Source organism: Balaenoptera musculus, chromosome 19 (genome assembly GCF_009873245.2).
Source record: "Balaenoptera musculus isolate JJ_BM4_2016_0621 chromosome 19, mBalMus1.pri.v3, whole genome shotgun sequence".
Taxonomy (NCBI): Eukaryota; Metazoa; Chordata; class Mammalia; order Artiodactyla; family Balaenopteridae; genus Balaenoptera; species Balaenoptera musculus.
Genome location: NC_045803.1, coordinates 54,172,386 through 54,184,920, shown reverse-complemented (window position 1 = coordinate 54,184,920; position 12,535 = coordinate 54,172,386). Strand labels below are relative to the sequence as shown.

Sequence of the window (12,535 nt, the reverse complement as noted above, 5' to 3'; positions counted from 1 at the left end):
GGAATTCAGGCCTGCCAAAACATTGGTTTTAGCCCAGTGAGACTCATTTCAGACTTCTGGCCTGTAGAACTGTAAAATAATAAATTGGGGGTTAAAAAAAAGAGGGTGTGAGAAAGGACTTATTCTAGGAGGGCTAGCTAGTGCTGGGGGCAGATGCTCTTTATTCCACTTGAATCACATTTCTTGTAGAAGCTGAGAGAGATTGAGCCTTAAACTGCGTCTCTCATTGGACCAGCTGTGAGGGATGAGCTATGGAAGGCAGAAGCAAAGGAAGCCAGAAAAGTGGTGTGACCTTACTTGGAATAAGGTTCTCTGCAGATGTAATTAAGGTACAAATCTCAAGATGAGACCATCCTGGATTAGGATGGGTCCTAAATCCAATGATGGCTGTCCTTGTAAGAGACAGAGAAAGAGAAGACACAGAGAAACAAGGGAGCAGACCATGTCAAGATGGAGACAGAGATTTGAGTGATGCTGCCACAAGCCTAGGAATGCCTGGGGCTACAGAAGCTGGGACAGGCAAGGAGGCATTCTCCCTTACAGCCTTCAGAGGGAGGTGGCCCTGCCAGCACTTTGATTTCAGAACTTCTGGCCGCCAGAACTGTGACAGTATAGATTCCTGTTGTTTTAAGCCACTCTAATTTGTTACGGCGGCCCTAGGAAATGAATACGGGTGTGTTCCTGGTGTCCTTTCACTGGAAAACACGAGATTATGAAGGGGTTCAGAGCACCCAGGAGACCTCATGGGGAACCCAGGATGACTGAGCCCATGACATTAAGGGTCCCAGGTTTGGCAAAGATTTCCCTGGTCAAAGAAGCATCCACTGGCTGAATTGATAAACTGTGATACAGCCGTACAATGGAATACAACTCAGCTGTTAGAAGGAAAGAACTTGATACACACAACAGCATGGATGAGTCTCAAAATAATTATGGTGAAAGAAAGAGCCGGACAAAAAAACAGTATGTATTGTATAATTCCATTTATTTATAATTCTAGAAAATGCCAACAAATCTATAGTGATAGAATGGATCAGTGGTTACCTGCTGGGGGGCCAGGGTATATGGGTTAGAATGGGGGACAAGGAAGTCTGGGGAATGAAGGTCATGTTCACTATCTTGATTGTGGTGATGGTTTCCTAGGTACATATCTATGGACCTTGAGGGCATTATGCTAAGTAAAATAAGTCAGACAGAGAAAGACAAATACCATGGGATCTCCCTTATATGTGGAATCTTAAAAAAAAAAAAACACACACACACAAAAAACGCTAACTCATGGATACAGAGAACAGATTGGTGATTACCAGAGGTGAGGGGTGGGGTGCTGGGGAAATGCATGAAGGTGGTCAAAAGGTACAAACTTCCAGTTATAACATAAATACATTCTGGGGATGTAACGTGCAACATACTGACTATAGTTAACAATACTGTGTTGTATATTTGAAAGCTGTTAACAGTAAATTTTTTTTTTCATAAATTTATATTTTTTATTTTTGACTGTGTTGGGTCTTCGTTGCTGCGCGTGGGCTTTCTCTAGTTGCGGCGAGCAGGGGCTGCTCTTTATTGTGGTGCATGGGCTTCTCATTGCGGTGCCTTCTCTTGTTGCAGAGCATGGGCTCTAGGCGCATGGGCTTCAGTAGTTGTGGCTCGTGGGCTCTAGAGCGCAGGCTCAGTAGTTGTAGCGCACAGGCTTAGTTGCTCCGCAGCATGTGGGATCTTCCCGGGCCAGGGCTCGAACCCCGTGTCCCCTGCATTGGCAGGCGGATTCTTAACCATTGCACCACCAGGGAAGTCCAAGAGACTAAATCTTAAAAGCTCTTATCCCAAGAAAAAAAATTGTAACTGTGAGGTGATGGATGTTAACTAAGCTTATTGTGGTAATCATTTCGCAACATATACATGTAGCAAATCATGTGGTACACCTGAAACTGATACAATGTTATATGCCAATTATAGCCCAATCAAACTGGGGGCGGGGAATGTAGGCATTGAAGTAGAGATACCTAGAATAGCTAATGTCAATTATCATCATGATTCTTACATGATTATTAAAGCTTTGGTCTGGGACTTCCCTGGCCGTCCAATGCAGTGGACGCGGGTTTCATTCTTGGTGGGGGAACTAAGATCTCACATGCCGCGCGTGGTGTGGCCAAAATGAAAAAAAAAAAAGCTTTGGTCTGGCTCACATAACTTCCTTTTGGGAAACACTCATCCTTACCTCCCTGTCTTTGTAGGAAGGCTGTCAGTCAACGGTTTGTCCTCATTCAGAGAGGCAGACTGACTGATCATAATATCCTATCCCCTGGACCCGGAGATTGGCTTGGGGCTGGGCACGTGACCTCAGCTGAGCCAGAGTCCTGACCTAGATCGTGGAAGGGAGACGCTTTTATGGTTTATTCCTGGCTACTTAAGTGTGATAATGGTGCAACACCGGCACTCCCAGGGGCCATTTCTGCCCCCACACAGGAGAAGGGAAACAAAGGGAAACAGAGGAGCGAGAAGGGAGCTCAGGAAGCTGGAGGTAGGGGTTGAGGTCGGAAACGGGGAGTGGAGGTGGGGGAGAGTTACGATGACTCGGAACTTGGTTCCAAACAGTCGGTGAGCTAATCACCTCCTTCTCCCTTAAGTCTGTCTGAGGTTTGGCCCTGTCACTTAAAAGGAAGAGTCCTGAGGCTTAACTGGTGAAATTTCAGTATAGTATCTGGCATCAAACATTCAACTGTGGTTCGCATCTTGTCACGTATGACCAGCTGATTCTTATTTAAGTGATTTTTAGTTTCACCAAATCTTAAGAGTTCAAAATCCAATTCCTTCCTTTGACTGGGGAGAAGGGCCAAAGAAGTTAAAGCAACTTGTTCAAAGTTTCAACCCAGTCTGTGCGGTTAGACTATTCTCATTTCTCCACAGTTTTTAAGGTGAGGTGAGCTTGGCCAGCTGGAAGGGAGGTTAGCAGAGGGCAGCAGTTAAGAGCCAGGTTCTGGAGCCAACACTGCCTGTGTTCAAATCCCAGCTCTGCCATTGATTAGTAAAAGCAGTTAAAGTTAGGAAAACCAGTTTATGTTTATGTGCCTGTCCTTTAATCTGTAAATTAAGAATAATGATAATACATGTATCACAGGGTTGTTATGAAAGTTAAGTGAATTAATATATTAGAACAGTGTTTGGCACAAAGTAAGCTCCCTATTAGACCTTCCTATTATTTGCCAAGGCACTGGGATTTTTAAAAGCTCCCCCAGGTGATTCCAATGGGCAGATAGGGTTGTTAAACACTTCTAGAGAACATCTATGATTTTTTTCGATTTATTTCTGTCCTCTGGACATGTAAATATTAATACAGCTTGGGCTCTGGAAAAACTGAGATCTCTGTTTTGGTTGTAGAAGTTGTGATCTCAGAAGTTGGATAGTGACCTGGCAGTGCTGTTTGATCCTTGATCCAAGTCTCACAGATGTGGGGCCTAAGGTATGTTGTGTTTCAAGAGACTGAAATTAAAAGAGACTTTCTAGTGCTATGCTGGAAGAAACGTTTTTTGTTTATATGTTCGGTTTTGCTTGTTTGTTTTTGAGCTACATATGCCTTGGTCAAAATATATTTCCTTTAAATGATGTTGAGCGAAAGCCGGTTTCAAAAGGTTGCATTACTGTATGATTCCATTTATATAATATTCTTGAAAGAAAATTACAGAGATGGAAAACAGATTCGTGGTTGCCAGGAGTTGGGTATGGGGTGAGCGTGTGGATGTGGCTATAAAAGGGGTATCTCAGGATCATTATGGTGCTGGAAACATTCTGTATTTGATTGTATTCACAGTTACAGGAAGCTATACATATGACAAAACTGCACAGACCTATAAACACACACACATAAATGGGTGCAGATATAACTGGTGAAATCTGAATAAGTTCTGTGCATGGTACCAATGGTTTTGATATCGTACTGTAGTTATGTAAAATGTTATCATTAGGGGAGTCTGGATGAAGGGCGAACAGGACTTCCCTGTACATTTCCTTGCAGCTTCCTGTGAGTCTATAATTATTTCCAAATAAAAAGTTTAAAAATGCATACTCCCTTTAAGACACGCTTAGGTGGCTTCCCTGGTGGTGCAGTGGTTAAGAATCCGCCTGCCAACGCAGGGGACATGGGTTCGAGCCCTGGTCCGGGAAGATCCCACGTGCCGCGGAGCAACTAAGCCCGCGCGCCACAACTACTGAGCCTGCACTCTAGAGCCCGTGAGCCACAACTACTGAGCCCGTGAGCCACAACTACTGAGCCCACGCACCTAGAGCCCGTGCTCTGCAACAAGAGAAGCCACCGCAATGAGAAGCCTACACACTGCCACGAAGAGTTGCCCCCGCTCGACGCAACTAGTGAAAGCCCGTGCACAGCAACAAAGACCCAATGCAGCCAAAAATTTTTTTAAAAATTAAAATTTAAATTTAAAAAGAAACACACTTAGGTCAGGAGAACTGCCTAGCTCCCATGTAGGTCTTTGGCCATACCAAGGTCATAAGGTCTCCTAACATTTTGGTAAATAAAACTAAAAAATTAAGTTTATTGAAGTTTGGCATGGGAGGCCCAAAAATCAAGGCCTGGCTAATTTGAAATATTAAAACATAAGAGAAGCGCCCCCTAAGCAAGCTAGAGCTTTTGAAACATTTTCTGCCAAGGCTGCAACTGAATTTAAAGTGACAATATACTTCTTCCTCACTCCATTCCACGCTCCCCCCCATCACTGATGGACGTGGCTAATGCAAAGGCAAAACTTTGCCCTTAGAGCAGTACTCGCTTAGGAGGTACCAAAACTGAATGCTGGGGTTCCCTCCAATCGACTCTAAGTAGCCAGTGCTGGTAAATGGCTCAGAATATGGGGTGACCTTGTTATTCAGCGACTTAATGGAACACCCAGTCAACAATGGGACGTGTTTTAACCAACCACGTACAGACCTATGGACTCTCCATCCTTCATAACTGCAAGTCATCTAGCCCTACTCGGTGCAGCTACCATGAAGGCAGCATCCTCCCCCTCTTCTAGAACATACCAGTCCCCCCCACCCAGCTTTTCTGCCTCGGGGAACTACTCAGTGAATCTGTCCCCTGGCAAGAATAAACTCAGCACTCATGTTTCTGATCACTCTGGTGGTCCTTGTCTTTCTGGTGGTCCTTGTTTTGACCTTATGGCATACTGTTGGCCGTGGCTAACACGGAGGGAAACTTGAAGTTACAATCCTGGAGCTTACAGAATTGTGAGGCCCTTTCCCCACACCCCCCTCGGGGGGCTCGGTCCTGGTCTTTGCCTGACTCCTTTGGTGTGGCATAAGCAACAAGTTAGTAACATTTCCCAGGGTTCTAGCATTCAGATGTTCTTGATGTCCCCTGAGGTAACACAGGGCCTCACAACACTCATCCTAGCCATAATAATCAACACCTACCAGGAGATCCTCTTGTTCCTGACCTAAAGCTAACATATGACCATATAGGAATTATGGAAAAGAAAGGGCTTTCCAAGCGAGTGCTCTATTAACACAGGGCAGAAATATTGCAGCTTTTCAGCCTGAGGCTGTATAGGTAAGGTGTGATTTTTTGATTTATAATAAATACGTATTTGGTCATGGTCGCTGTTTCTGGCACAGGGCTTCTAAAACCCTGGGAATTTCCTAAGTGATGAGAGTGGCAAAGGTTAATGAGGACTTTTGTTATGTTAATGAGGCAACGAGAACCTCTCCTAAGAATGGGTGGAGGGCTGGCTGCAAGTGGATCCAATCTTGTGATTAGAGGGTTGGAACTTTCAGTCCTACCCCGACCCCGGGGAGGGGAGAAAGATTGAGATCAATCACCAATGGCTAATGATTTAGTCAATCACATGCTATAACGAAGCCTCCATAAAAACCCCAAAGGAGGGGGTTGGGAGAGCTTCCAGGTTGGTGAGCAGGGAGATTCGGGGAGAGTAGCTAGTTCAGAGAGCGTGGTAGCATCACACCTTTTCCCTGTGCCTTGCCCTGTGTATCTCTTCATCTGGCTGTTGATTTGTATCCTTTAATATCCTTTGTAATAAACCGGTAATCCAGTGAGTAAGCAGGTTTCCTGAGTTCTGTGAGCTGCTCTAGCAAATTAATCGAACCCAAAGAGGGGGTAGTTGGTACCTCTGATCTATAGCGAATCAGTCAGAAGCACAGGTGATAACCTGGGCTTGCCACTGGCATCCAAAGTGGGGATGGGGGGCAGCCTTGTAGGACTGAGCCCTAACCTATGGGATCTGATGCTCTCTCCAGGTAGAGAACTTCAGAATTGAGTTGAATTGTAGGACACCCTGCTGGTATCTGAGCATTGCTTGTTGGTGTTGGGGAAACTCCTCTCTCCAATATGGAACCAGGTGCAGGACACTTTTATAGGGGTACCAGGGTCCCATGCCCACAGCAGCTTTCTCATTCTCTAATATCTTCCCAAGCCAGAACACCCATGACCTTGTCTCAGGAGAAAGTAATGAGGGCTCCCAGCTGGTTTCTGCCTCCTCCAAGGTCAACTGGACTCAACTCAAGTAACCAAGTCCAGGGAATTCCCTGGCGGTCCAGTGGTTAGGACTCTGAGCTTTCCCTGCCGAGGGTCTGGGTTCAATCCCTGGTCGGGGAACTAAGATCCCACAAGCCATGCAGCGTGGCCAAAAAAAAAAAAAAAAAAAGGAAAAAAAGTAACCACCGCCTGGTGGTCAGGTGGTTAAGATTCCGCGCTTCCACTGCAGGGGGCGTGGGTTTGATCCCTGGTTGGGGAAGTTCCACATGCCGCGTGGTACGGCCAAAAAAAAAAAAAAAAAAAAAAAACTTTAGGCATGGTTAGCAGAAATTGGAGACTAATAGCATCTGATTGTTCCCTTGTAATTTGACAATCTCTGGGGATTCGACAACTGTTTGGTATCAAAACCAATGTCTGAGACCTTGTTCAAAGTGTGATTGAGAAGCAGCAGTAGCTGGGAATCTGTTAGAAGTGCAAGCCCTCAGGTCTCACTCCAGACCCACTGAATCAGAAATTCTGGGGATCGGGCAGAATTTTTTTCTTATTGTGGTAAAATACATAAAACATAAAATTCACCATTTAACCCTTTTAAGGTGTACAATTCAGTGGCTTTTAGTACGTTTACAATGTTGTACAACCAATAGCACTATCTAGTTCTGTATTTTCAGTGCCCCAAAAGGAACCCCCATACCCCAGCCCCTGACAACCACTAATATGCTTTCTGTCGCTATGGGTTTGCCTGTTTTGGACATTTCACATAAATAGGATTGTCCCAAGATATGGCCTTTTTTGTCTGGCTTCTGTCACTTAGCACAATCTTTTCAAGATTCACCCTTCAGAGTATCAGTGCCTCATTCCTTTTTATGGATTAATAATATTCCATTGTATGGATAGACCACATTTTGTTTATTAATTCATCAGTTGATGGACATTTGGGTTGTTTCCATCTCTGGCTATTATAAATAATGCTATGAATACCTATGTACAAGTGTTTGTTGGAACACCTGTTTTCTGTTCTCTTGAGCATACACTTAGGAGTAGAATTGCTGAGTTGTAACTCTGTGTTTAATTTATTGAGGAACTGCCAAGTGTTTTCCACAGAGGTTGCACCATTTACGTTCCCACCAGCAACTCAGGAGAGTTCCAGTTTCTCCAGACCCTTGCCATCAAGTGCTGTTTTCTGGTTTTTTGATATAGCCATCCTAGTGGGTGTGAAATATTATCTCATTGAAGTTTGATTTCCTGCAGTCGTTATTAAGTAGCCCTCCTGGTGAATCAAATGCATCTGAAGTTTGAAAAAATTGTCCAGGGACCATAGCAGTCACTTACGAACTAGTTATAGAAGACAGAATCTTAGGCCCCCCTCAGACCAACTCAGTCAAATTCTGCATTTTACAAGACACCCAGCTGATCACTATACACATAATGTTTGAAGCACTGGGGTAGAGACAAGCCCTAAATTGCTAACACTTCTAATCATTGCTTAAACGTACTAGCGTTAGGGTCTGTGTTTTTTTGCCCTCCCCCCCGCCCCCCGTTTCCCTGGTGTGTTCTTGCTTGGTAATCTGGAAAAAGTGAGAGGAACACAGAATTTGGAGTTAAATAGACCCGTTACCAGCACTGATCATTGCTTACCAGCTGGATGATCCTGGGCTAGAGTGTGCTTGATCTAAAAAGGAATCAGTATCTGCATCCTGCACATGTTAGAACTGAATGACTTCAGGGGTGTAAGCATCTAATTCAACTCAGCATGAAGACGTTCACTCCATCTTTGCTCTCCCCTCTCCCCCTTACTCCCCCTTACTCTACGCTAAGCCCTGGCTAGTGTGAGAGTTTTAAGGAAACGAATCTCAGCTTTGGCTTCCTCTCACGTCACTGAGCACTGAGACTGGCTGAATGATTTGCCAGATGATTCCCTTAAGGCAGCTACCTCGGCAAGAAAAAAAAATCCAGGAATGATCCCATTGTCAACTTCTCCGGACTAAGTAAGACCAGGCTCAAGCTTGGAACTGTGAAATCTGCCAGATACCTAAAATCTGTAGACTTGTAAGACTCTCTGAGGCCACTTACTTTGGTGTAAAGTAATTTTCATGCATTTTAAATAGCTCGATGTGATGGGCAACCATTACTGTCTCTCAGTAGAGAGGTCCCTGTTACTAGGGTACTTTCTGTGTACCAGTAACTGTGCTAAACACTCAGAATCCACAATGCATTTAGATCTACAGTTGAGACCAGAAGTTCTCAACTGGGGCTGATTTTGCACCCCACCCCCACCCCAGTGGACACGTGGTAATATCTGAAGGTCAGCACTGGGTGCTACTTGCATCTAATGGGTCAAGAACACAGATGTTGCTAAACATCCTACAATGCATCGGACAGCCCCCCCACAGAAAGAATTAGCCTCCCCCAGATATCGATAATGTTCAGGTTGAGAAATGCTGCCTTAGACTCAGGAGCTGTGTCACCCTATCACGACAGAAGATGAAATGGACACAGACAAGTGGGGCTACTTGCCCCAGATCACCCAGCTAGTAATACAAGAGCACGATTCAAAGCACAACCGGCTCAAAATCCCTGAGGCCTTAGTCATTTTATAAGGTTTGCTTTCAGCTGTTCTCATTCAAGCACAGCTTACGACATAACACGGGTATTTACTCTGCAATTTCTTAAGAGGAAAACTGGCCAGAAAAGACTTTTAGACCTCTCAAACATAAAGATTTTTCAAGTGCCCTTTGTACAATCAATCAAAGAGTCATCTCCCACTTCCTTCAATCCTTGGTTAAATATTTATCAAACTTCCTTGCCAGGATTTAGGTTAAAGAGCTATTCTATTTCTGTGGGAGGGATGATAAACATGATTACAGGGGGGTGGAAAATCCTCCCAGAGAAGATGTGGTCAAATGTGGAAGTAATGACCTGTTGGGCTTATTTGCCCAGGAGCCAGTGCGTGACAGGGAGCAACAGGATGGAACAGTCACAGGTGGCAATGCCAGCGGTTGGCAGGATAAAAAGCCACAGGTGCACACAGAGCCAGCCTCTTCATGGCAGATGGCTTTTGGGTCTCTAACTCTACCATGTGCCAGGTGCAAGGCTGATGCTTAAAACCGTGTCATTTCATCTCATCTCAACATGGGCCTAAGAAGAAACGATCATTATTATCCCCATCGTAAAACGCAGAAGCTGCAACTCAGAAGTTCAGCACTTTGTCCTAGGTCACTCCATTGTCAGTGGTAAAGACAGGATCAAAACCTAGGCAGTTTATCCCCACTGAATTTTCCAGCTTCTGAAAGTTACCTGCATTCTTTGGCTCACAGCTCCTTCCTCCATCTTCCAACCTCTCTTTGAGTCTGACCTTCCTGCCTCCCTCTTATAAGGATTCTTGTAACCGCATCAGACCCACCTAGATAATCTAGGATCATCTCTGCCTTCAGATCCTTAACTCAATCATACCTGCAAAGTCCCTTTTGCCAGGTAAGGTCACATATTCCAGGTTCCAGGTTTTAGGACATGCATGTATTTGAGAGACCACTATTCTACCAAACCAGTTGCCTACTCACAGTATCCTGAGACACTTTCTTTGGGGTTATTTACTACGCAGCAGTGGATAACTTGAATAGAGTCAGCAGTTCCAGCTCAGCTCCTCCTGGCTGATGCAAACTTCCATGATAAATCTACATCATTGAAATTCTTGTCATGCAGAGGGTGGCCGAGGTGCCAGACTCAAGACAACCTGATGGGTCAGGACAACCATGAACTCCTTTTGGAGAACACTTACTGGCTGTCTCTCTCTCTCTCCATACCTCCATCTTCAAAATGAGAAAAAGACCAGGGTGAACTCCCAAATAAGTACGTTTTCCAAAATTACTGTTACATTAGCTTTGCCAAGAGACACATCATCAAGTTGGCAACACATTGGATGTTAATTTTGTGGATTGGTGGTTGGTTATATAGTCTCTTTTACACATGCCATGACTTTTCTGATTCTTGTGTTACAGTCTAGCTTCTTATCCCCTTGCTCAAAAATCTTTTCCATTGTTTCGCAAAACACTCATCAGCAAAGTTTCTAGGGATTCTGCTGAACTCCTCTGCCCTCATCAATGAGGGAAACTATAAGCATGATTTAAGATCTTTGGCTCCTGTCCTCTTACAAACACCTGCCCTGTCAAGTACATATGTTTCCTTTCTGTTCTGCTTTCATGCTATTGTTTTAACAACTTTATAAAATTCCCTGGGTGGTTTCTGAGTCCTGCAAATGAACCTATTTCTAGAGTTTCCTTGAAACATAAGGATTCAAAGCTGGATGTGATGAAGGAAGACTCCATACATCTTGGTGACTGACTGGGTGGGAGAAAAGGAGAGAAAGGCACAGGGAGAAACAAATCCAAGAAGGCTCAAAGCTCTGAAACCTAAAAGACTAGGAGTGAACAGAAAGAAGTCAAGAGAGGAAGCGCTGAATGGCTGATAGAAAGTTTAGCTTCAGACATGTTGACTTGGTGACGATGGTAAGATACTGGAATGGAACTAGTAAGGCTGGGTATAAAAGATTTTGTATGTCCAGTGGTGAGAATAGGAGTGAGGTGTGTGATTTATTTTAACCCTCAAACATTTTCCTCCAGTGGAAATATGTGACAAGTCCATTCAACGTCTTGGCTTAGAAAAAGTTTTAGAGGTCAAGTTGAAGGTTTATGAATGGGCATCCTCTGTAGGATAAATTCGTCACTCGCCCATTCATTCATCTGCACACTTGCATTTTTTATTTATTAATGAACTTCTACTTCATGCCAGACACTGGGCCTATAGCAGGTAGTGTGCATATCAGTGATACGTAAGTAAAATCTTATGAACGAATGAGCTGCTCAAAGTTGAGAACCAAGAGAGGAAGAGAAAATCTTCCTTGTCACTGTGTCAAGGAGAAGGCAATGATAAGTCATTTCAGTAAATATTTGTTGAATGAGTGAGGCAAAGGAGCATGTGAGACTTTTCCAGATGTACCAGATTGTACCAGGGACTGAGAAAGTGAGGTTTCCACAGAGGTCAAAATGTAAAGGCTAAGTTCAGAAGAAAGTTAGGGTGAAATATTGCAAATGTATTTTCTCAGGATTTGTTTGCTTTAGCAAGGTAGAAAAAAATTGGAAATATTTTGGGGTTCTCATAAAATTTGAAACACAGTACTCATTGCTCTTACCACCTTAGACGTCTCTCTCCCATCCTTTCTCCTCCTCCCTCCCTCTTTCCTTCCCTTCCCTTCCCTTCCCTTTCCTTCCTTCCTCCCCTCCCTCCCTCCCTCCCTCCTCCCTCCCTTCCCTCCCTTCCTTCCTTCCTTCCTTCCTTCCTTCTTTTCCTTCCTTCCTTCCTCAGGCAACAGCAACGCTAGTGACACACTCACCTAGCTAGTAAGTTAGAAGTTGCTAATTTAGAACCAGGTAAGAAAAATATGAGGGACAACGATTGTCTAGAAAATACACAAAAATGTCTCCCTTAAAAAAAAACAACAAAGAACCAAAACCAACCAACCAAATAGTTGGATCTTTTATTTTAAAAAAAAAATCTCACTCAGAACCAACTGATCCAACAGTGAAGAGTGGTATTCCTTAATGTGATGGCAGATCCTGGAGTCCAGAGCCCACCCTCTTGGCTTCCCTCTCACCTGTGCAGTGGCCCAAAAGACAACCCATGGACACCACTCAAAGCTGAGTAAGGCTCTGAGGAACCCAGTTTGGAAATATCTGTTCTAGAAGAAAGAATGAGACATCACATACATGGGCATTTTTATGGAAGGGAGATTGGTAAACCCTTGACTTGTTGACTATCTGTTCTTTGAAATGGAGAGAGATGAGTTATCAAATGTCACACCCTGCCCCAACTCCCTTGAGATTGCAGAACGATGGGAATTGTCTTATGGAAAATACTAGCAGGCAGCCAACTGAGACACAGGGCTCTGACAGTGCCAACAGAGTGAAGACATTTGCTATTCATCTCACAGGGAACAACAGAGTGTGCAGAATTCAGGGAGGGTTGAGAACAGGT

The 12,535-nt window shown here is 44.2% G+C and overlaps 1 protein-coding gene across 1 annotated transcript in view; it reads right to left on the bottom strand.

Moving 5' to 3' along the window:
• HSD17B2 (hydroxysteroid 17-beta dehydrogenase 2) overlaps window positions 1–12,535 on the bottom strand; it is a 70,725-nt gene that overhangs the window by 7,173 nt on the left and 51,017 nt on the right. The window lies entirely within an intron of this gene.